We start from the raw sequence: 24,482 nt of genomic DNA, 5'->3' as shown, positions 1-24,482 counted from the left end.
GCATAAATATTTACAATTGTTATATCTTCTTCTTGGATCGATCCCTTGATCATTATGTAGTGTCCTTCTTTGTCTCTTCTAATAGTCTTTATTTTAAAGTCTATTTTATCTGATATGAGAATTGCTACTCCAGCTTTCTTTTGGTTTCCATGTGCATGAAATATCTTTTTCCATCCCCTTACTTTCAGTCTGTATGTGTCTCTAGGTCTGAAGTGGGTCTCTTGTAGACAGCATATATATGGGTATTGTTTTTGTATCCATTCAGCCAATCTGTGTCTTTTGATGGGAGCATTTAGTCCATTTACTTTTAAGGTAATTATCGACATGTATGTTCGTATTCCCATTTTCTAAGTTGTTTTGGGTTCATTATTATAGGTCTTTTCCTTCTCTTGTGTTTCTTGCCTGGAGAAGTTCCTTTAGCATTTGTTGTAAAGCTGGTTTGGTGGTGCTGAACTCTCTCAGCTTTTGCTTGTCTGTAAAGGTTTTAATTTCTCCATCAAATCTGAATGAGATCTTTGCTGGGTAGAGTAATCTTGGTTGTAGTTTATTCCCTTTCATCACTTTAAAGATGTCCTGCCACTTCCTTCTGGCTTGTAGGGTTTCTGCTGAGAGATCAGCTGTTAACCTTATGGGGATTCCCTTGTGTGTTATTTGTTGTTTTTCCCTTGCTGCTTTTGATATGTTTTCTTTGTATTTAATTTTTGATAGTTTGATTAATATGTGTCTTGGCATATTTCTCCTTGGATTTATCCTGTATGGGACTCTCTGTGCTTCCTGGACTTGATTAACTATTTCCTTTCCCATATTAGGGAAGTTTTCAACTATAATCTCTTCAAATATTTTCTCAGTCCCTTTCTTTTCCTCTTCTTCTTCTGGAACCCCTATAATTCGAATGTTGGTGCGTTTAATGTTGTCCCAGAGGTCTCTGAGACTGTCCTCAGTTCTTTTCATTCTTTTTTCTTTATTCTGCTCTGCAGCAGTCATTTCCACTATTTTATCTTCCAGGTCAGTTATCCGTCCTTCTGCCTCAGTTATTCTGCTATTGATCCCATGTAGAGTATTTTTCATTTCAATATTTTGTGTTGTTCATTGTTGTTTGTTTCGTCTTTAGTTCTCCTAGGTCCTTGTTAAATGTTTCTTGCATTTTGTCTATTCTGTTTCCAAGATTTTGGATCATCTTTATTATCATTATTCTGAATTCTTTTTCAGGTAGACTGCCTATTTTCTCTTCATTTGTTAGGTCTGGTGGGTTTTTATCCTGCTCCTTCATCTGCTGTGTGTTTTTCTGTCTTCTCATTTTGCTTATCTTACTGTGTTTGGGGTCTCCTTTTTGTAGGCTCCAGGTTCGTAGTTCCCCTTGTTTTTGGTGTCTGTCCCCAGTGGCTATGGTTGGTTCAGTGGGTTGTGTAGGCTTCCTGGTGGAGGGGACTAGTGCCTGTGTTCTGGTGGATGAGGCTGGATCTTGTCTCTCTGGTGGGCAGGTCCACGTCTGGTGTTGTGTTTTGGGGTGTCTGTGGACTTATGATTTTAGGCAGCCTCTCTGCTAATGGGTGGGGTTGTGTTCCTGTTTTGCTAGTTGTTTGGCATAGGGCGTCCAGCACTGTAGCTTCCTGGTTGTTGATTGAAGCTGAGTGCTGGTGTTGAGATGGAAATCTCTCGGAGATTTTCGCTGTCTGATATTATGTGGAGCTGGGAGGTCTCTTGTTGACCAGTGTCCTGAAGTTGTGTCTCCCCCCTCAGAGGCAGAGCACTGACTCCTAGCTGCAGCACCAAGAGCCTTTCATCCACACGGCTTCGAATAAAAGGGAGAAAAAGTAGAAAGAATTAGTAGAAGTAGGAAGAAAGAAAGAAAAAGGAAGGAAGAAGAAAGGAAAGAAGGAAAGAGGAAGAAAGGGAGGGAGGAAGGATGGAAGGAAGGAGAAAAGAAAGAAAGAAGATAAAGTGAAATAAAATAAAGTAAAATATAATAATGTTATTAAATTGAAAAATAATTATTAAGAAAAAAGGTTAAAAAATGTACAGATAGAACCTTAGGACAAATGGTGGAAGCAAAGCTATACAGACAAAATCTCATACAGAAGCATACACATACACACTGATAAAAAGAGGAAAAGGGGAAAAAATCATAAATCTTGCTCTCAAAGTCCATCTCCTCAATTTGGGATGATTCGTTGTCTAAAGGAGGGAAGGAAGGAAAGAAAGAAAGAAATATAAAGTAAAATAAAATAAAGTTATTAAAATAAAAAATATTATGGAAAAAAAATTAAAAAAAAAAAGTGGACGGATAGAACCCTAGGACAAATGGTGCAAGCGAAGCCATACAGTCAAAATCTCACACAGAAGCATATACATACACACTTACAAAAAGAGGATAAGGGAAAAAAGTCATAGATCTTGCTGTAAAAGTCCACCTCCTCAATTTGGGATGATTCCTTGTCTATTCATGTGTTCCGTAGATGCAGGGTACATGAAGTTGATTGTGGAGCTTTAATCCGCTGCTTCTGAGGCTGCTGGGAGAGATTTCCCTTTCTCTTCTTTGTTCTCACAGCTCCCAGGGCCTCAGCTTTGGATTTGGCCCCACCTCTGCGTGTAGGTCGCCGGAGGGCATCTGTTTTTCGCTCAGACAGGACGGGGTTAAAGGAGCCGCTGATTCAGGGGGCTCTGGCTCACTCAGGCCGGGGGGAGGGAGGGGTATGGAGTGCGGGGTGAGCCTGCGGCGGCAGAGGCCTGAGTGACATTGCACCAGCCTGAGGCACGCCATGTGTTCTCCCGGGGAAGTTGTCCCTGGATCCTGGGAACCTGGCAGTGGCGGGCTGCACAGGCTTCCCAGAAAGGAGGTGTGGATAGTGACCTGTGCTCGCACACAGGCTTCTTGGTGGCGGCAGCAGCAGCCTTAGCGTCTCCTGCCCGTCTCTGCGGTCCGCGCTTTTAGCCGCGGCTCGCGCCCGTCTCTGGAGCTCCTTTAAGCAGCGCTCTTAATCCCCTTTCCTCGCGCACCAGGAAACAAAGAGGGAAGAAAAAGTCTCTTGCCTCTTCGGCAGCTCCAGACCTTTTCCCGGACTCCTTCCCGGCTAGCCATGGCACACTAACCCCTTCAGGCTGTGTTCACGCCGCCAACCTCAGTCCTCTCCCTGCGCTCCAACGAAAGCCCGAGCCTCAGCTCGCAGCCCCGTCCGCCCCAGCGGGTGAGCAGACAAGCCTCTTGGGCTGGTGAGTGCTGGTCGGCACCGATTCTCTATGCGGGAATCTCCCCGCATTGCCCTCCGCACCCCTGTTGCTGTGCTCTCCTCCATGGCACCGAAGCTCCCCCTCTCCGCCACCCGCAGTGTCCGCCCGCGAAGGGGCTTCCTAGTGTGTGGAAACCTTTCCTCCTTCACAGCTCCCTCCCACTGGTGCAGGTCCCGTCCCTATTCTTTTGTCTCTGTTTTTTCTTTTGCCCTACCCAGGTACGTGGGGAGTTTCTTGCCATTTGGGAGGTCTGAGGTCTTCTGCCAGCGTTCAGTAGGTGTTCTGTAGGAGTTGTTCCACGTGTAGATGTATTTCTGGTGTATCTGTGGGGAGGAAGGTGATCTCCGCGTGTTACTCTTCCGCCATCTTCCCCTCGTCCCCCCAGTGAGTTTTGCAACCTACAAGTTTTGATAGATACAGTTTTCGTTGTAATTTAGCTGTAAGAATTTTTACATTTCCTGTATGAGCTTTTAATCCTCTATATTTTATCTTCGATTTGTTTCCTAAACTTAAGCTCTTTTCTTCATCTTCCTCTCCCTTTTTTTGGAGTTTTTCTGTATTTCCTTTCTAAGTTCTCACACTGATGATTAGCTCAATAAATTTCAGTCTCTATTTCTGTTGTAAGCATTCATGGCTATCTATTCCCTCTAAATACAACATTTCCATTTTTCCACAAATTCAGTTCAGGAATTCCTCATGTTCCAAACTCTTGCCATGTGAATTCTTGTTATGTGAATGCAAAAAGCAAATACATTCAATAAATATTTTTAAAAGACAGATTGGGAGATCTTCAGAATGTGGTTTGTATCTCTTAAGGTTCTTTCTGTTCCAAAAAGAGAAGAAACTCAAGACCAATCTATTTAATAAAAAGGTAATTTAAAAAACCAGAGATATGGGTAGTTTAAGAGTGTTTTCAGGATTGGCTTAATGAAGGCTCTGGGCTCTTTATGTTTCTTGGCTGTGGTTCTTGTTTGTTATCTACAACTTTAAACACACTTTCCCTAGGAAGATCATTATAGTAACTTCAATCCAGAAATTAAAGAGCTGATTGGTAGCATCTTGGGTACAAACATGAGGATGAAAACCACAAAATAAGAAAATCCAAACAGAAAGCAGCCTAAGTACCTGACTGCATCACAAGGCTGCCAGAGACTTGTGCTTCTTGGTGCATAAAAAGAAACAAAAACAAACTATAGAAATGATTCCTGAAACCTACCATGTAAAAATATATAAACAATAAGGACCTACTGTATAGTGCAGGGAACTGTATTCGATATCTTATAATAACCTATAATGGAAAAGAATCTGGAAAAGAATATGTATATAACTGAATCACTTTGCTGTACATCTGAAAGTAACACAACATTGTAAATCAATTATACTTCAATAAATAAACATTAAAATAAAAAGAAACAACTCAGTTTTTAAAAGCTACTATATGTAAAGTTTTCCATTACTTGTTGCCAAACACAGTCCTAACTGAAAGCAGTTGAAAAGCACATAATCCAAGACTGACTCAAATTGTCTCAATCTGTACTCAGTGGATAGAGCTGTCACCACCTCAGTGCTCCTCAGGAGGTGGAATTGGCTTGGAGCTTTTGGAACAGGTTTAATCAAACCATACGAGGTGGATGCTGTAGATATTTTATTTTTAGGACTTTCAGGAGGTCAGATCTTTTTCCTGAAATCAGGTTGCTGCCTAGGAAAGGAAAGCAGGTGTTTGGGAATGTAATTTATGCATGAAGTTTAGAATTTCCTCCCTGAAGGAGTGGCTGTATCCCACGGAGTCATGTATGAAGAGTATAAACGAGATTGGGGAGAGTCAATGAATGCTTCTGTTTGGCTGGCCCCTAGGTCATTTCATTATGGTCCATAAGACACAGAGAAGACAGCCTAAAGAAAATTCAGGGTGGCTACTGATAAGTTATAGTTAACATAAGGCTAAGACAAGTAAGTGGTAACTTTGTTAAAAGGAGAAGAAATTTTGAACCAGAAATCTCTCCCTCTTCCTTCTCACACTGATTGTGCAAATGGCTGCAACTTTTTCCCTCTTCCAGTGTTCATGCCCTTTACAAGGTGACATTATCACTTCTCCCATCAAGGTTGGAATCTAGAGCCCACTTATGGCAGTTTTAATATATAGCCCCACTATTCTCCCTTTTCCTTGAATCTGGGTGGTAAGGGTTTGACAAAAGGGATATGGCAGAAGTGATGCTATATCAGTTTCTGGGCTAAGCCTTAAGAAACTAGCAGCTTCCACAAAGATGTCTGCTCTCACCACTTCTATTCAGCATTTTGCTGGAGCCAAGGAAATTAGACAAGAAAAGAAATACAAAGTATCCAGATTTGAAAATAAGTACTGAACAATTGAAACGAAATTAATAAAACAATTCCATTTACAATAGCATCGAAAAGAATAAAATACTTAAATAGAAGAAGTGGAAGCTTTGTACACTGAAAACCATAAAGCCTTCTAGAAAGAGCTTGAAGAATATCTAAATAAACAGAAAGACATTCAGTGTTCATGGATCAGAAGGAAGACTTAATATTGTTAAGATGGCAGTACTCCCCAGATCTACAGAGTCAACAAAATTCCAACTGACTATTTTTTTTCATAATTCAACAAACTGATCCTAAAACTTATATGACAATTCAAGGATTCAGAATTGCCAAAACAATTTTGAAAAAAAAACCCCCAAACCCGAAGTTGGAACACTCATACTTCCAGATTTTAAAGCTACAAAATTATACAAATTTTGTGGCATAAGGATACCACACATAAAAATTAGCTCAAAATGATCATAAAAACCTAAATGTAAGAGCTAAAATTATAAAACTTTTAGATGAAAACATGAGTAAATCTTCGTGATTTGGGGTTAGCCAGTGTTTTCTTAAATGTGATATAAATCACACCTCCTCATGGTATATAATCCTTTTTATATATTTTTCTTTATTAAATACTCCTTGGGTGTGGCAAAAAAAAAAGAAAAAAGAAACTAGCAGCTTCCATTTCCTGTCTCTAAGGATCCATCTCCCATGATGTAAGAAATGTAACCTGCCCCCTGAGAGTCTCACCTGGAGAGGAGTTTGCCAGCCATGTGACAGAGCCATCTTGGAAGTGGATCCTCCAGCCTTAGTCCAGCTGACATCTGGTGGAGCAGAGATGAATTGTCCCCACTGGGCCTTGACCAAATGACAGAATGGTGAGCAAAATAAATGATTGTTGTTTTAAACTAGTAACTTTTGAGGTGGTTTGTTATATAGAAATATAGATAGCTGGAATATTGCCCTTGAATGGGAGCTGGCTGGCCAATAAAATGTGGAAGAGGTGATGTATAGCCTATACCTGTACTTAAAAGGCCTTGGGAGCTTTGGTTCCATCTTGGTACCCTGCTTTTGGAGCCAGTTGGAGGATAAGGGACATGTGCCCAGCTGCCCTTTGCCCCAGCCAACAGGCCAACAGCAACCCTAACCTCCAGAAATGTGAGACCATCTTGAACCAGTCAGCCTCCCATTAACTGGCCACAGATGCATGAACAAGCTAGTCAAAATCCACCAAGCCTGGTCCAGTCTAGAGCATCTTAAATATTTCTCTTACCTGAATAATCTTGGAGAGGCAGCACGTCACCCCAGCAGGCCCTTCTTTACATTACGTGCAACTATTTGGTGCTAAACTCCAACCATGATACGTGTCCCTGAGGGAGTGACGTGAGGATATGTGTAAGGATAAATGATAAAGTAAGGAAAAAGAATATTTTGGTATGGCAAACTGAAGTAATAACTTTAAATAACTATTAATAAAAGAATGAATTTAAAAGCCAGAATACACAGACAATGAAATGCAATGTAGCACTGAAAACGAGTGAACTAAAACTACATGTATAAGAGACAATCTAACAAAAATAACACTGAGTGAAAAAAGCAACTTTGGTGGCAAAGTGAAGCATTTTTCTCTTAGGCATCTAAACTTTTTTAGCAGTTGGCCCTATAACTGGACACTGACATTTGGGTAAGCTACAAGGGAAGAAGGTAGTGATCGTAGCTTATTTGATAGTTGAAATACAGATTTTATTATTTATGTAAGAGCATTTTCAACATTTCATCAAATTTATTCATATAAAAATAAAACTTATGCCTAATAAGCCATCTATCACAATCAATGAGCTATTGATATTTTAAGAGAGAATAATTCTTGACAAACCTGGGATGTATACAAATAGGCATATCAATGATGTTAGACTTTAGCTTTAATTTCATCAGTTTTATGAGCATTATTCAGAATTTGGCTGCCCAGTAAGATTTTCAGAAATTTTATTTAGTATATAATATTTATTTTGTGTATTCAGACTATATTTGTCCTCTATTCCCAAAGCCTCAGGCTCTGCTTGCAGGGCATGGTTTACTTCCAGTTCAGTCGATGCCTCTGGGAACTGGAGCACAACTGGGCGAACGCCTGATCATTCCTGAGAATCGCATCACAGAGCTGACACAGGCTTGAAAGCTTGATTCATACGTACCTGCAGGTCGCTTCTGGAATTGTGACTTTCACTCTGCCAAAGCGTTCCGAAGATCTCCCAGAACTGATTACACCAGCTCGGGGTGTGTCACTCTTCCTCACTTGCCATCTTCCACATCTGGTCTGTGACCGGATGCCAGTCCTTCTGAAAGCTGGCCAGCCGAGCTCTTGCTTCCTCTGTAGTTTTGCTTTGCTTTTGCCACAGATTAGATGAGATTACTGCCTCCCTGTCAGGGGTGAATACATCCTCCATCTTTGACCTGAGACTTCGCAGTGCTTACTACTGTGGGAGGAGTATATGCCCTGCCCCCACCCTTAACTTGGGCTCTGCTAGGTGACTTGGATGACATGAGATGAGGTTGCTTGCATGGTTGAGCTTGTTCTTTTGCTCTTTTGTCATCACTATAGGAAGAATTTGTCCCAAATAGCCTTCAGTCCAAAGGTGGAGCAGATCTGAACCTACTCACGTCTGAGGCAGAGCCACTGTAGCCAACTTGCACACCTTTGACTGAGAAAAATAAATGTTTCTGAAAGTAGGATTTGGAGGGTTGTTACACAGCAAAAACTGACTAATTTCAGTTTCAAGTTGGGTCACTCAGAGCTATGTAATTCCAAGTAGTCCATGAGCTGAGTAACTTTGGCAAATCTCTTCAACAAATATCTAGGACAGCTATTTCACAATATCAAAATAAATTGAAGACATCCTGTAGACCTAGTAAGTATGCTGCTTCCTCTTTTAATACAGCTTTAATAAAATACAGATTTGAATTTCTCCTTAGATGTTTATAGGCATTCTGTTTCTTTTCTCTGGTCAATGTGTAATTTTCACAAACTTAAAAACATCATTCCCATACAAATATAGAATGAACACATGTCAACAGTTTAGTCAATTGATTAATGAGGGAACAAATAAGATAGGAAAACTGGTTCCAAGAGCATATAAGGTACAGTTATTTCTGTACATTAAGCAAAAGATTGTTAAAAGAAGGTTGCTAGGCTACATACAAAACTGGTTAATGCTCTACAGGGAAAGGAAACATTAACCTTTGAGGTTTTGTTTTATACTGGACTGTGGAAATGAATGAAGATCAACCAGACAAGCAAAGGTTATTTTTCAGATCTTGCTATAGCAAGGGAGTCAGCCATTATCACTTGCATTTTGGAAGAGACTCAATGGCAGGCAGAAGAGGAGGAGAAAAGCTTTATAGTGGAAAAAAGGGGAAGCTTTGGGTGTGCCCTGACAAAGGCTGTTGGCATGGGGAAGCCACAGGTGGGCTGAATAGAAGCAGGGCATCCTGTGTGATTGGTTGGGTTTATATTTGGCTTTCTCTGGTTGTTCTTAAGTTGGAAGCAGGGATAAAAATTAGAAAGCTGTCAATTATTGATCCAGTCTTAGCCATTTTGGACTGATTGTTACAGAGATTATTGTTTGGCTTCCTGGATTAATACTAGAGATAGAGGTCTTACTTCTTACAGGTCCAATCTACAGCTATATGGCTTCCAGGGCTGGTTACTAGAGATGATGGATTGGTTTCCTGGGCTGGTTCCTGTAAGTTGTGGGTCAGAGTTCTGTTTTTATACACGGTCTGGCTACTGCCCATTTGTATATTCAGCCTCTCAGTAAAGAACTATACAAATTAACATGTAGCTTCACAGTAGTTGAGCTCTATTCAAATAATAAGCTGTAAGTCAAATACAGGTATATTCTCTTAGGAAATTAAAAAGTCCCTTGTGTAGGCCTAATAAACAAAATTATAATATGACATTGAAAAGACATCCCATTGAAAAGTCATACTCTTTACCTTATTTCCAAATTTTGGATAATGCTTGTCTTATCATTGTATATTAAGGAAGAACAGATACAGGAAATTGTGAGTAACCCATACAGTTTTGGAAAAAGTAGAAACTAGACAGGAAGTAGACAGAAGCACTGTAATTGTATCAGTATAAATTTAATACAGGAGGAAATGGCAATATTAGAAGAATCTATGTTGGGCACAGTTTGAGCAGCATTCTTCAATCTGTTTTACCCAGAGTAGGATTTATGTTCTTAAATCTTTGTTGGATTTATGTTCTTAAATCTTGGTTTGATTTACGCCGTGAGTCCATTTCTCAGTTGTTTCACAATCCAAGAGTCAAAGAGACAGATGTTGTCTATTTTTCTCCTCACATCTTAACACTAATTACTTCCCACAATGTATCATTCAGTGAACTAGTTAAATAAGATTTATTTCAAAGACTCTCTTGATCAGTGATTCAAGGGAAACTGGACACACAGGCCTTTTCTTTGGACTTGAAATGCCCTCTTCGCCCTACCAGAGTAGCATCTGGCATAATTGTTTTCAGCTTTGCAGTTTTTTGACCAAACTTCTAAAATTCTCAAATTCCTTACTGGAAGGTGGCTGGAACCTACTAACTCAATTGTGTTTGATAATTAGATAAAATACTTTTTTTCCAAAAACAAAACAGACAGCACTTCATGCCTTCTTTTGGGTATCTCTGGTGTTCTGTTATCTGTCTTTACCTACGTGTAAACTTGTTAATTCTGGTAGTCATCCAACCATCCACCAGTATTTCACAAGACAGAGGGATGGTATTGTTAATAAGAAAAAGTCTTCAAAATGTAATATTCAGTCCTGGTGTCTGAGTGATTCCCTGGGCCCAGCACAGGGACCAACTTTCCAGAGCCCTGAAGACAAGGGGTAACACCCCAAAATATGGACTCATTTTCCACTCTACCTTCATTGGCCAAGCAGCTGCCAAGAACAAAGGCCGCATCTCCCGATACCTGGCAGACAAATGCAGTATTGCCTCACAAATTGATTGCTTCTCTGAGGTACCTACCAGTGTATTTGGGGAGAAGCTTCAAGAACAAGTTGAGGAGTGGCTGTCCTTCTATGAGACGGGAGAGATTCCATGAAAGAATCTGGATGTCATGAAGGAGGCAATGGTTCAGGCAGAGGAAGCGGCTGCTGAGGTTACTAGGAAGCTGGAGAAACAGGAGAAGAAACGCTTGAAGAAGGAAAAGAAAAGGCTGGCTGCAATTGCCCTGGCGTCTTCAGAAAACAGCAGTAGTACCCCGGAGGAATGTGAGGAGACAAGTGCAAGACCCAAAAAGCATCAAAAGCAAAAGCCCCAGGAGGCTCCTCAGGAGAATGGAATGGAAGACCCCCATCTGTCTCCTCCAAACCCCCAAAAAAGAAATCTTTTTCCAAGGAGGAGCTGGTTAGTGATCTTGAAGAGACAGCTGGCAGTGGAAGTCTTACCAAGAGGAAGAAATCTTTCCCCAAAGAGGAACCAGATAGTGACCCTGAAGAGTCAGGAAACAAGAGGGTCCCCAAGAAAAAGAGGAAATTCTCTTCCAAGGAGGAACCTCTCAGCAGTGGACTTGAAGAGGCTACTGCCAGCAAGAGCAGCAGCTCCAAGAAAAAGAAAAAGCTCCGAAAGCTGTCCCAGGAAAATCAGAATGGACATTTCCCTAGTAGGGCATAACTTACAGAGATATTTCCCAGCCCATCCCCTATAGCCCAATAAAAATAAAAACAAATTCACAAGTCAAAAAACATGTAATATTAATTTACATACAAATTTAATTAACTGGCTTCAACCATGGTAAAAAAGAAAATCTATATTCCTACTTTAAATTTTATTTGAACTAAATTTTCTCAAATACCATTACTGTGTAGTTTACTAATTCCTACAGTAGTACCATTTATGGCCAAAATGTCAACCACCTGTTTGTCCACTAGATGTGAGTGCATCCCCGCACTGAAATTATTGGTAGAGTATCCATCTGGTGACAAAAAAAAAAAAAAAATGTCTGCATGAGAGGTCACATCCTACCTCCCTCTTATTGGCATGAGAGATACCACAACTAGACCAACTTTCCATTATTTTCCATACAGGACAGGATCAGATTGCTTTTATCATTGGCTGACTGACATCAGCAAAGTTTGGTCTCAATAGACACTTGCTTTCTTCCCCCTTGTTAAGCATGGCTGTCTGCAGTTGAATTTGGAGAGGTACTCAATGCTTTGTTTTGCTGCCTGAAATTAACCATACAGAATGAAACTGAATGCCAGGATTAGGTGACACATATAAATCTGTCTTTCAGTCATCTGACTCATTTGTAATGACCTCCAGAGTGTGCCATTTCTCACCCGGTTGTTACAGCCATACTGCCTACAGTCACTTTATCTGAAACCCCTGAGACTCAGTCGCCTCCTTCCAACTCAGGCTCAGAGTCTGTGTAGAATGCACAGTATGTGTAGTACAATAGAGTCATGTGTTCTTGCCTTCACACGAGCAGGTGTTTAATCAGAGTGCCTTTGGTGCAGTCTCAGGAGTTCATGGTGGTGATAACTACAGGTTCAGAAACTCTTTGCATGGGAACAATTCAGACTGACAGTCTTTGAATCATATCTGGTTGAGTTAAAGGTGCATTTGCCAGAGGATGCTCTGAAGAACACTGGTCCTGTAGGATGTGGCTGGATGATACTAAAAGATCTAACAGAAGATCCTAAAAGGATTCCATGGAATACTCTGCAGAAACCCCAATCAGACATGTTTCTCTGTTGTAGAACTTCCAGCAGCTTTAGTATTCTTGTGTGCATTATGAATATCCAAGAAGAGGTTACAACTTTTTTTAAAACCCTTTTTTAAAGGGTTTTACAACTTTTTTTAAACCTTAGAACAATTATTTGACAGTGTATCTTGCCAAACTAGTTGATTTTGAAATGTGAAAAAAGACTAAAAGACCTCTGGACTATAATAAGATAATCGTCTCATATTCCTCTTTCATCTTTCTCCTTCCTTCCTTCTCATATATTGAGAACGTGTTAATATGTCAGGTGCTGTGTGGGAACAATGTAATAATGGAGATGCCATACAAAGAACAAAGGGAATTACTAGGGCTTAGTTTTTCCAGTAATGTATCATCTTTGGATCTCAGTACACTTTTTTTTTTTTGCAGTACGCGGGCCTCTCACTGCTGTGGCCTCTCCTGTTGTGGAGCACAGGCTCCGGATGCGCAGGCTCAGTGGCCATGGCTCATGGGCCCAGCCGCTCCGCGGCATGTGGGATCCTCCCGGACCGGGGCACGAACCCGTGTCCCCTGCATCGGCAGGTGGACTCTCAACCACTGCGCGACCAGGGAAGCCCAGATCTCAGTACATTTTACATTTAGAAAGTTTCGAAGTCCACAAACCACCTGGAAGAGGCGGCACTGCCACTGGACACACGGCTCACAGGGAAGGAAATATCTCCCTATACATTCAGGGGAATCCTTTCAACTTGTACTGCAGTCTTTTAGTGAGGGATTGACAGGAAAGAGATTTAGCCAACAGGAATCTAATAGGCAAATTCAGACTTGTTGGTATGACAGAGGCAAATGTTTGAAACAGAATTAAGTGATCTAAAGACACTGCCTAGGGCTTCCCTGGTGGCGCAGTGGTTGAGAGTCTGCCTGCCGATGCAGGGGACACGGGTTCGTGCCCCGGTCCGGGAAGATCCCACATGCCGCAGAGCGGCTGGGCCCGTGAGCCATGACCGCTGAGCCTGTGCGTCCGGAGCCTGTGCTCCGCAACGGGAGAGGCCCCAGCAGTGAGAGGCCCGTGTACCGCAAAAGAAAAAAAAATAAAAAATAAAAATAAAGACACTGCCTAAAAAAACCACACAAGGAGAGACGTTAGAGGCAAGAACCAGGGTTAAAATGCAGAAAATTAAAAGCCTGCCTGGAGCTCACAGTGTCCAGTGGCAAGCAAGGCCTTAAGACTGAGAGGATTCCTCGTTTGATGCTTCTCTCTTGTGATAACATGAGGGCTTAAAATGCTCACTGAAACTTGAATGAGGCAAATCTTAGGTTGGTAAATATAGATGCTGCAAGGTCGGAGCTGGGCCTCCCCTCTCCTGCGAATGTTTACGTGGTGGGCACCATCTGCCCTCCGATCATCAATTTATCTCCATCGTCCTGTCCTGGGGATTGAGAACTCTTCCCTCTTCTCTTTTCACAGATTTCTAGCATTTTCTCATAGAAGTGCAGAGAAGGCTGGAGAAGGGGTGTGGAGAAGTCAGGGCACAACGCTGTCTTTGGGAGGACACTTGGAAGATGGCTAGATCATTAGACTGGGCTGTTTCAGGTAGAGGGATGAAAGTGTGTCTTGACCTTCAACCAGTGGCCATGGGATGTGAATGATAAAGTTAAGGCTTTGATAATCTTCCATGTGTAAGCCTCACTTCATCAGCTTGAAGAAAAAAATAAAATCGCTTTTTAAAAACTTTCCTTTGAAATTATGATATACATACAGAAAATTGGGCATAAGCGTAAATCTTGAGGAATTTTCACAAACTGAAATGTACCCTTTTAACTAGTACCCAAATCAAGAAAGAAAACATCACCAGGGCCCCAGAAGTCCACTTTGGTTCGCTTTCACTCATTACCCCATGCCAAGAGCAACCACAATCCAACTTATAACAGCACAGATTAATTTTGCCTGTCTTTGAACTTCATATAAACGGAATCTTACAATTTGTGCTCCTTTGTATGTGGTCTCTTTTATTCAGCATTGTATTTGTGAGGTTCATCTTTACTGTGGATTGCTCATTCCCATGGGTGTAGAAAATTTTATCATGTAAATTGTTTACCATTTATTCACCTATTTACTGTTGAAGGATGTGGCAGTGATTTCAGTTGGGGGTGATGGGAACAGTGCTGCTATGACCATGCTTGCACATGGTTTCTGGAGAATGTGTAGATGGGTCACATTTCATTAAATGTTAAATCTATTGGCACAGAACCAATGGGATCTGATTAGGAAAAGTCCATCCTTCACTATCTCAGATCACATTCCCTAGGCAAGTCCAAGGACAGCAAAAGCTCAGCACCACCACCTTGCAGAGGAAAAGCAGAAATTCTAGCACATCTGCCTCTAACACTGCTCTCAGCTGCCCTTTGAGGTGGTGTCTGCTGCAGCCCATCACACACTGTGCATCTGGCCACAGGAGACAAGGTCTCCGCATGATAGAGTCGCCACTGTACAGGGCAATCAAACAAATTTGCTCACAGGACTGGTTCTTGCCATGTGTACACACAAACAGCCCCACCTGCCCCAGCCTCTCCTCCTTTTCCTGCCCATGAGCCAGGGCAGCTAGATCAGGTGAAGTTTGGGCCCCACATCCTCACAAAAAGTGTTCATAACCAGATATTCTCTAGTCTATGCCTAGAAATAGGCTTGCTTTGGAATCTGAGTCTCAGTTTAGATTCCCCATGGTTATGATGAGTACTTCAGAATTCTCTGTTGATTGTTCCTGCCACCTGATCTCTGCCAGTGCCACATTCAGTGTGTCTATACACCTTGACACTTAACAGGAAGGGGGCCTTGAGCTTGCTCTCATTTCTCCCAGAATGCTCCTTGAGTCCCCCGACAATGAATAGATTCAAAAAGGAATGGAAGGGAGGTACCATCTAGCTCCATCTGCCATCAGCTCTAAGCTCTGGGCCTTTGCAAAACTGAAACATTTTCTAACAGAACAATGGGTGCCTGTTTTCCATTAGTATAATTAAATGGAAGAAAGGATATCTTCATCAAGGTGACCTAATATTGACTGATAGAAAGCAAACTGCAAAAGGATAACTTTTCGCAACATAATACCATTTGCGTGAAATTTAAAACCCCAAGAAACATTGATATATTTTATTGGCAACAGTTAAAAATAAGCCTGAGGGGGAAAAAAAAAAAATAAGCCTGAGAATGGAACATACCAGTCTCAGGATGGTGGTGACCTCTGGAAAGGTGTGGGTGGTAGGGTTTGTCAGGAGACATTAAGTGCATTTGTGACATTTTTTCCAGAGTAATACAAAGCAAATATAGCAAAATAGTCATGTCTCTTAAATCCTGGTGGTAGATTCATGGATGGTTGTTATATTATTTTCTGAACTTTATATTGAAAGATTTCATAATTTTTAAATTAAATTTTAAAGTTTTTCTTGTATATACTTCTCCAATACTAAGCTGAAAATGTGAAGTAGAAAAAGCAAGCAAAACTATATACTGTATATAGCGTGATCCCAACCCTGTGCCAAAAAGTGAAAAGAAAGGAGATTAAAAAACAAATCATAATAAAAGGTTAGCAGTTATTTCCAGTTGGTGGTACGTGTGTGTGCACCTGCATGTGATACAGAGATAGCATGTGTGTTTTTCTTTATGTCCCTTTATTTTCCTAATTACTGAAGGAAATTATGCCAAATGTGGCATAAAATTATTTTGAGCTGAAGACGGACATTTGAGAATCAACAGATGCAGAGGAGGGTCTGTCTGAACCCCACTCCCCTTTATTTGTCTAAAAGTAGAATCTTCCAAAAGAATTCAATTGCCATAAATCCCCCTTCTAAGGAGGTTTCCTATACTGGGGAAAATGAGAAGCTGGCATTGGGATGAGAAATTGCAAAAGCAAACATTGTTACGAAACCATCATACCTCCCCATCTACTCTCCTAGAGTACTGTTTCTCTTTCCCCAAAGTCATTCATTTTCTCCTAGGTGCCCTTTCTCCCCCTCCTCTTCTCCTGGTAAGATGGTATATAAGCCCCAAACTCTAACTTCTTCTTTGAGCCACATTTTCTGTAAGCTCCCATGTACTTATGTGAATAATCTTTGTCTTTTCTTGGGTTAATGTGTCTTTTGTGTTTAATTTGCATGCCCCTAATTATTAAACATAAGTGAGAAAAGAAGTTTTTTTCTCGCCAACTTTATCTATCTAATTATTTACCTAATTGTTAACTAGTACAAATGATGGGTGGGGAAGAGTGGAATACAGTAAAAAGAGACAGAAATCTGGTGTAGAACCAATGGACATTTGCCAAGCCCAGGGCCGGGTAGGTACCAATTCCTTGCATTGCCTTAGCCCTGTGGCAAGTGAAGTCTGCCTCTGTCTGTTTCCTTCTTCCTCACTCAAACCCTCTCAGGCTGTAAGTCCTAGCAGTTTCCTTGCATGAAAACTGGGGCTCAGCTCTGCTTGTTCTAAGCTGCCATGGTGCTTAGAAGTGGCAAAAGGAATCTGGCTGTCTAAACTAGGGAATTTCATTCCACACTTCTCAGCTGCTGGCGAGGGCTGACTGATCTTGTTTAAAGAAGGCCTGGCATTATTTGAGCCTCTCGTTATTTGCATCTAAGCTGTGCTTCCTAAATTGCAAGAAGACATTGTCAGAAGAGGGAGACAGGTTGAGAATAGGACTGAAAGGGTGAGAATGGGCTACTTAGTGGAAGGGGACATTGCTCAAGATGAAGGATGCCTGGAAGTATCAACCGTCCCAGATCACTTACAGACCCTACCCTCACCTGATGCTGTTGTAGCCATTGCATTTGAGGAGCTTTTCTTGAAGTTCTCTGCTTTCTGGAATCTCCTTTTCATCTGTCAGTGCAATTATTCCCTTCCTTATCCCCTGTCAGTGCTTCTCAAACCTTAATGCGCATACAGATCATCTGGGGATCTAGTTAAAAGGTATATTGTGATACAGCAGATCTGGGCTGGGACCTGAGATGCTACATTCTTAACCTGCTCCCAGGTGATACCAAGGCTTCTGGTCCACAGACCGAACTTGGAGTAGCTAAGCACTTATAGCACTTCTTTAATTTTTAAAATGAATACCTATGGCATCAGTTGGGTTATTGCCAGAGAAGAATGCAGAAAAGACAAAAATGAACATTTATTGAGCACCTATTGAGTACTCATGTACTATTAGCTCATTTAATGCTCATGTCTGCTGCTTATGTCAGTCTTTGGTTAAGCAGAGCTCTCCACATGGGATGGCCCTCTACCCCAGCCCCTGATTTCTGTCCACTGAATTTTGAATCATCTTTTAAGACTCAGTCCAAGCAATCCTGTATTCAACAGATCCGTTCCTGAAAGGAAGGAAATATAACCGGATTCATCCTGTATCCTGAGTCCCTACCAGTATCTGACATTCAGTTATAGTACAGTTATTGTAGAGGAGGAAAAAACTTTTCCTCTGCTCTCTCAGGTTAAGTGTCTGAGGCTTGCAAATTAAACTTACAAAAGACAGCTTAACAGGAGAAAAAGCATACAAATTTTATTCAGTTTTACAATATGTGCACAGGGTTCCACAAAAAAGAAGTGAAAAGCCAAAGAAGTGGTTAGATTAGAAGCTTATATTCCATTTTAACAAAAGGTGATAAATTGTGGAGAAGTGACAAGATAAGGGGAAGGGGAAGTTTGGGCTTCTAGGAGTGATAAATTATGGGAATGTATTTATGTATGGGGAAACTAATGGAAGATAAGGTTTATTTTAGTAACATTTGTTACAGCAGATTCATCTTGGTGCTCAATTTCTCATCTTCTTTATGGCCATGCAACTCCCCTGGAGAGGCAATTTATGGCAGTTCTAATTTCTCAGAAGTTTCTGCTTTTAGTCAGACAAGGGAAGCTCTTGAGAAGGTTTCTTTCTGCATCTGTTCTCAATTGTCTTGAGCTCAAAATGATCCACATGCCAAAGTGGCATATTTTGAAGTGGTATATTCTGATTCCCTTCAGCACTGAATTAATGTTTTTTAGAGGAATAAGTGAATCCCTAAACAACAATCATGAGAAGTAGGTATTATCACTCAGATTTTATAGATGAGGAAGCTGGGAATCAGAGTTAAAGTGACTTATCCAAGATCACACAGTAAAGAGTAGAGACAGCATTCAACTTTGTACTTATGCTACTTCAAGCCTCAAAAATTAAAGAAGACAAATTATTAAAAGTTGTGAGAGGTGATTTAGAAAAATATTCCTTGTTGCTGTGTTTTTCTTATCTATGCTGGTACTGGAAAGTTTCCAATATGTACTTGTTTATCTTATTTTTATTTTTATAATACAAAGCTCCTTTGAGACCAGACACTCAGTTTGGATATAATAATATACTTTAACCTTAATTGTTCATGGTACAAAATATATTCCAGCGAAACTGGATCAAGGCGAACTTGGGAAGCAGCAGAATATATCTCTGGGCACCTCTTTGTCTTTTTGGTCTTTTCTCCTCTTTCTTCCACATAATACCCTGACCTGGGTGTTCAATTTCCTCATTATCACCTTACACCTGTTAAGATGTCTATTATCAAAAAGATGAGAGATAAATGCTGGCAAGGATGTGGAGAAAAGGGAACCCTTGTACACTGTTGGTGGGAATATAAACTGGTGTAGCCACTGTGGAAAACAGTATGGAGGACTCTCAAAAAATCAAAAATAGAACTACCATATGATCCAGCAATTCCACTTCTAGGTATATATCCAAAGGAATTGAAATCACTATGTCAGAGGTCAAAGAAGTATCTGTACTCCCATGTTCATTGCAGCATTATGCACAATAGCCAGGGTGTTGAAAACAACCAACGTGTTTATCATTGGATGAACTGAATAAAGAAAATGTGGTAGATATAGTCAATCAGTATTATTCAGCCATGAGAAAGAAGGAAATCCTGCCATTTGTGACAACATGGATGAACCTTGAGGGCATTATGCTAAGTGAAATAATCTAGACAGAGAAAGGCAAATACTGCATAGTATCATTTATATATGATGCTGAATTAAACAGCCATGCGCACAAAATGGAAAGCAAAACCAGAATCCTTGCCAGCCAAACAGAAGCCACACACACACACAAAAAACAGCCCAAGGCTCAAACTGGCTTCCAACTCCCACTAAGCCAGTGGCCTTGGTCCAAGTGGTGCCTTACAAATGGGATCTTCCTAATGGAAAAATACACGAGCGGGAACCAGAGGTTCCCCAAATGGATCAAGTTGAGCAACCTCAGTGTGCACACCGGGGTGCTCACCAAAATGCCCGCAGAGGTTTTGTGGCATCCCGAACACTACTTTTCTGCTTCCCCAAAATAATTCCTTGAAGTAGGAAGTCCAGGGCAGTGCAGGCAGGAGGAAGAGAGGAACGTCCTCTAGGCAAAGATGGCCTTGGCAGCTGCTAGGGTGGTCCCTCTTCGGCCGTCTACTCCTGCCTCAGAGTTCCAGCTGCCAGGATGGCGGACAGGGTATGACTGGGGCTTGGCCTTTCCAGGCAAGGGTCCCAGGCGATCTGGCCTCTAAAGGAGTTCTCCAACCCTCCGCTCTCTTGAAAGAGGCTGGTGTGGAGAAAGCCTCGGAGCGTCCGATCAAGCCAAGGGACCCCCCTACCTGGGATGGTCCCATGTGGCCCCACGTTGGGTGCCAAAATTGATGCCGAAAGCTCAGCTTCTCTGTACGCCGGTACGTAATCGAATCTCAGAGACAGAGTTTTGGGTGAAGTAGAGAAGGATAGCTTTATTGCTTTGCCAGACAAAGGGGGACACAGTGGGCTACTGCCTCAAAAAACTGTGTCCCCAGTTGGCAAGGATAGTGAGAAGTTTTATAGTAATTGTTCAAAGAGGGCGTGATCGGCTCGTGGACATTCTTCTTATGGGTTGGTGGTGAGCTAAGTAGGAGTCAGCATCATCAACCTTCAGGTTCCAGCTGGTCTGGGGTCTGTGTGCTTGTGGGTAGCATGTCATTTAATCCTTGACTTCTCCCATTTGGAGGGGGTTTCAGTATCTGCAAAACAGCTCAACGATATTGTTGTGTGTATCCGTTGTCGGGGAACCAGAACCTTGCCCCAAGGCTGCGCTATTGTTTCTCTTGACTGTTTGTTTCTACCTTGTCTCGAATCCCCTCCCTTCCCTAATTAACTACTGCTTGAATCTGCCCATTGGAACTCAGGGAAGGTTACGGAGGCTGAATGAAGGCTATTTCCTGTAATCCAAGAAATGGGGAACACAGAAAGTCTTTGTGCCCAGGAGCCCCACAGGGCCCTGCTTGGTATCATATGTGGACTCAAAAAATTAAAAAAAAAAAAAGTCGAACTCAGAAACAGAGTAGAATGGTGGTTTCTAGGGACTGGAGGTTATAGAAAATAGGGAAAAGTTGGTAAGTTGTACTACAAACTTTCAGTTATAAGATGAATAAGCTCTGAAGATCTAATGTATAACATGGTGACCATAGTTGACATAGCACTGTAGTGTATAGTTGAAATTTGCAAAGAAAGTAGAACTTAAGTATTCTCACCAAAAAGAAAAAAAGTAAACATGTGAGGTAACAGATGTGTTAATTACCTTGGTGGTGGGACTCTTTGTAGTGTAAACTTGTGTCAGATCATCACATTGTACACTTAAATATATTACAACTTTATCAGTTATACTTCAATAAAGCTAAAAAAAATAAACCTACAGGTAAGGAAGAACTTCTTCAACAGAGTTAGCTATATGGTGATGGTTGTGATAATTTAATTTGATAATTATTTCACAGTGCATATATATATATATATATAGCAAACCATCATGTTTTACACTCTAAATACATACAATTTTATTTGTCAGTTATTCATGAATAAAGCTTTAAAAACTTTAAAGAAGATGATATCAAGGAAATATTTTTAATATTTTAGATGTGATATTGACATTGGGGTTATGTAAAATATGTTAAGTGTTAGAAGTGCATATGGAAATATTTAGAGTAAAATGGTACAATGTCACAGATTTTCTCTAAAATACTACAATAAAAGAAAGGAGAGTTAAAGTACAGTGAAATAGTGATAATTCAAAATTCAGGCAGATGGGCATATGGAGGCTCATTATATCATTTTCTGTACTTTTGAAAACTCTCATAAGAAGTTAAAACAACTGCCTAATCCTAACAATCAAATTCCTGGACATAAAACCACTCAGGACTTATATATATGGTTGATCACTGCAGCCTGGTTTGCAGTAGCAGCAGGTAGAGTTGGATACAACCTCCCTGTCCATCGCTGGGGGAATGCCTAAGCGGAAGGTGATGGTGGTGCAGGAGGGTATCTTAATCTGCAGTTAGGAGTGAGAGTGGTACACGGGCCTCTCACTGTTGTGGCCTCTCCCGTTGCGGAGCACGGGCTCCGGACGCGCAGGCTCAGTGGCCATGGCTCATGAGCCCAGCCGCTCCGCGGCATGTGGGATCCTCCTGAACCGGGGCACAAACCCGTGTCCCCTGCATCGGCAGGCGGACTCTCAACCACTGTGCCACCAGGGAAGCCCCTTAATTCTTTTTTTATTATACATATATAAAATATTATTTTTATCTAATATGTATTTATATATAATTAATATATACATTCACATAAAACCACATTACATATTTCCCAAAGATACTATAAAATTCTAGAAAATATATCCAGTACATTGGAATGGTTGCTTGTAGAGGGTAGGGGAGTTGGAGATGGTGATGGGGATGAAAGAGAGTCACTGAATAAAACAAGGAAGTGGCCCTATGTGGAGTAGTAATGTTAGTGTGCCAAACTTAGCAGGATGATTACCTCAGCTTTTCCCACTCCAAAAGACACAAAAATGTCCCACCCAGGGCCTCTTGAATCAAAATGGGAAATAGGAGGGCTAGAAATATCCATTTTTTTCGAAGTCCTCTCAAGTGATTCTTAAACACCCCCAATTTAATCCATCTTCAGGGGAACTTCTTGGTTCTAGGTCACCAGGTTAGGCCAAGAACAGCAGAACACAAGTTCCGAGGAAGGGCATGCAAAATTCTCCCCAATGTGAATTCCTGTTTGTGTGAGTAAATGGGAATTAGTTCTGAGAATGAGCACTGTATAAATGCTAATTACTTCTGGGCAAACTTAATCTCCTATTTACCACTTAGGGAATTTCCTTTTCAATCCACCTGTAAAGGAGGAAAAGAAACTATTGTTATTCTCACCAGTGTTGATTATAATAAGTCAGGCATAATGCAAAGAGGAAAGAATAAAGGATAATGTCCAATATTGATGAAGTATAGAGGAACAGGCAGCTTCAGACGCTGTTGGTGGCAATGTAAACTGGTACCGCTCACAAATCCTGTCTCAAAATTTCCCTTTATAGGAATTTATCCTCTAGAAACACTCCTATGAATGTATAAGACACATGTATAAGAATGGTCATTTCCACATAGATTGCCATTGGAAAAAGGAAGAGAGCAACCCAAAAGTCCTTGAATATGAGACTAATTAATCATATTATGGTATGTCAGTAACTGTTCAAAAGAATGAGAATCTATGCATACTTCCAGGGAGGGGAATATCCCCCTCCTTCCTGCCTTAGTACTTTTGGCTGGCAATTGAAAATGACGTAAGGCAGATGAACAGGAAAAAAAAAATCAAATTTATTATGTGCACTTAGAATTCACATAAGAATGAAAAATTGCAAAGACAGCCAGGCAAGATGAGGTGTATATATATTATTCTGGACTAAAGAGGAGAAATAGGGGTCTGAGACTTCAAAGGGAAGTAAGATAATTCACAGGAAGATAAAGAGTTAATGTTTGGTAAACAAATGTTGCTGGCCCATCCAAAAAACGGGACACAGAGAGGACTTTGGTCAAATGGGCTTTGCTAGGTTCCTCCCTTTCTACAACACTTAATACTTCACTGTAGCTAACTATGATGATAGCCACTTCTGGGACAAGCCTCCTATTTCAAATTCTTTTAGGCAGTAAGGGGGAAGTTCAAAGGTTCTTCCTGAGTCTTTTGAGCCTTGATTGTTTTCAGCTCAAAATAATCCATTTGTCAGAATAGCACATCTTGGGGTGGCCTGCCCCCAACCCCATCAGTACTAATGTAAAAACATCTTTCTAAGATGTAATATTTCCAAGAGATACTGCCAAGAGAAAAAGTAAATGGGAAAGCAGTATGTATAATTTTTGTTTTTTAAAGAAGAAAATGAAAATAAAATATTCTAGCATATGTGTAGAAAAACAAAGTTGAATGTCTATACTCTGATTTGTTTACAGTGATAATCTGTAGGGCAGGAGATTGGGGAAGTTCCATTTTATGTATTAAGTGTTGTTGACTGAAAAAAAACAACACCGTGTAGAAGCTGTGAGTCAAGTTTATTCATTGTCTTACTAAGGACTATAGTCTGGAAGTCAGCCTCTCAGATAGCTCTGAGGAACTGTTCTGAGGGTGGGGTGGGGGGGAGGTGTCAGTATATATGTGATTTTGGTGAAGGGGTATGTGCAACCAACCACACATCTTGGTAGAGGGTTGCTGCTGGTCACAAGGAACAGATGTCTTAGTAGTTTCAGTGCTTTTCTTTCTTTCTTTTTGTAAAATTTATTTATTTTTTTGGCTGAATTGGGTCTTCATTGCTGTGCTTGGGCTTTCTCTAGTTGCGGTGAGCGGGGGCTACTTTTCGTTGCAGTGCGTGGGCTTCTGACTGTGGTGGCTTCTCTTGTTGCGGAGCACGGGCTCTAGGCGCACGGGCTTCAGTAGTTGTGGCACGCGGGCTCTAGAGCGTGGGCTCAGTAGTTGTGGCGCACAGGCTTAGTTGCTCCACGGCATGTGGGATCTTCCTGGACCAGGGCTTGAACCCGTGACCCCTGCATTGGCAGGCGGATTCTTAACCACTTCACCACCAGGGAAGTCCCTCAGTGCTTTTCTCAGTATGGGAAGATGCAAGAATTGGGGTTCATAACATTTTCTCCTGAAAATACCTGACTATCTGAAGGCCTGTTCTGCCAGTTTTCCCAGCGCACAGAGTGCCTCATTGTGACCTCCGTCCTGAACTCCTCTCAGGGTGTGTTGTAGATCAGGGTCTGCTGTGGCTAAGGACTCAATCCTTGCAGAACTGGATGTTGAGTGACATTTTTTAGTTGGCAGGACTTATGAAATAGTTGTCTGTCAACCAACTCTGTATTGAATTT

The 24,482-nt window shown here is 41.2% G+C and overlaps 1 protein-coding gene and 1 pseudogene across 2 annotated transcripts in view; both read left to right on the top strand.

Annotated features, from left to right (window-relative positions):
- GADL1 (glutamate decarboxylase like 1) overlaps positions 1 to 24,482 on the top strand; it is a 578,596-nt gene that overhangs the window by 155,512 nt on the left and 398,602 nt on the right. For both annotated transcript variants that reach the window (XM_029244220.1, XM_029244221.1), the window contains exon 2: positions 6,253 to 6,431. The gene's annotated coding sequence lies outside the window, so the exon portion shown is untranslated. The remainder of the gene's footprint in view (positions 1 to 6,252; positions 6,432 to 24,482) is intronic.
- LOC114908011 lies at positions 10,601 to 11,245 on the top strand (annotated as a pseudogene).

The sequence above is a fragment of the Monodon monoceros genome, unplaced genomic scaffold (assembly GCF_005190385.1).
Source record: "Monodon monoceros isolate NGI ecotype Baffin Bay Population unplaced genomic scaffold, NGI_Narwhal_1 Super_Scaffold_3, whole genome shotgun sequence".
NCBI classification, from domain to species: domain Eukaryota; kingdom Metazoa; phylum Chordata; class Mammalia; order Artiodactyla; family Monodontidae; genus Monodon; species Monodon monoceros.
Note: the sequence above shows the minus strand (reverse complement) of the source record. Positions and strands in the feature narration are given on the sequence as shown.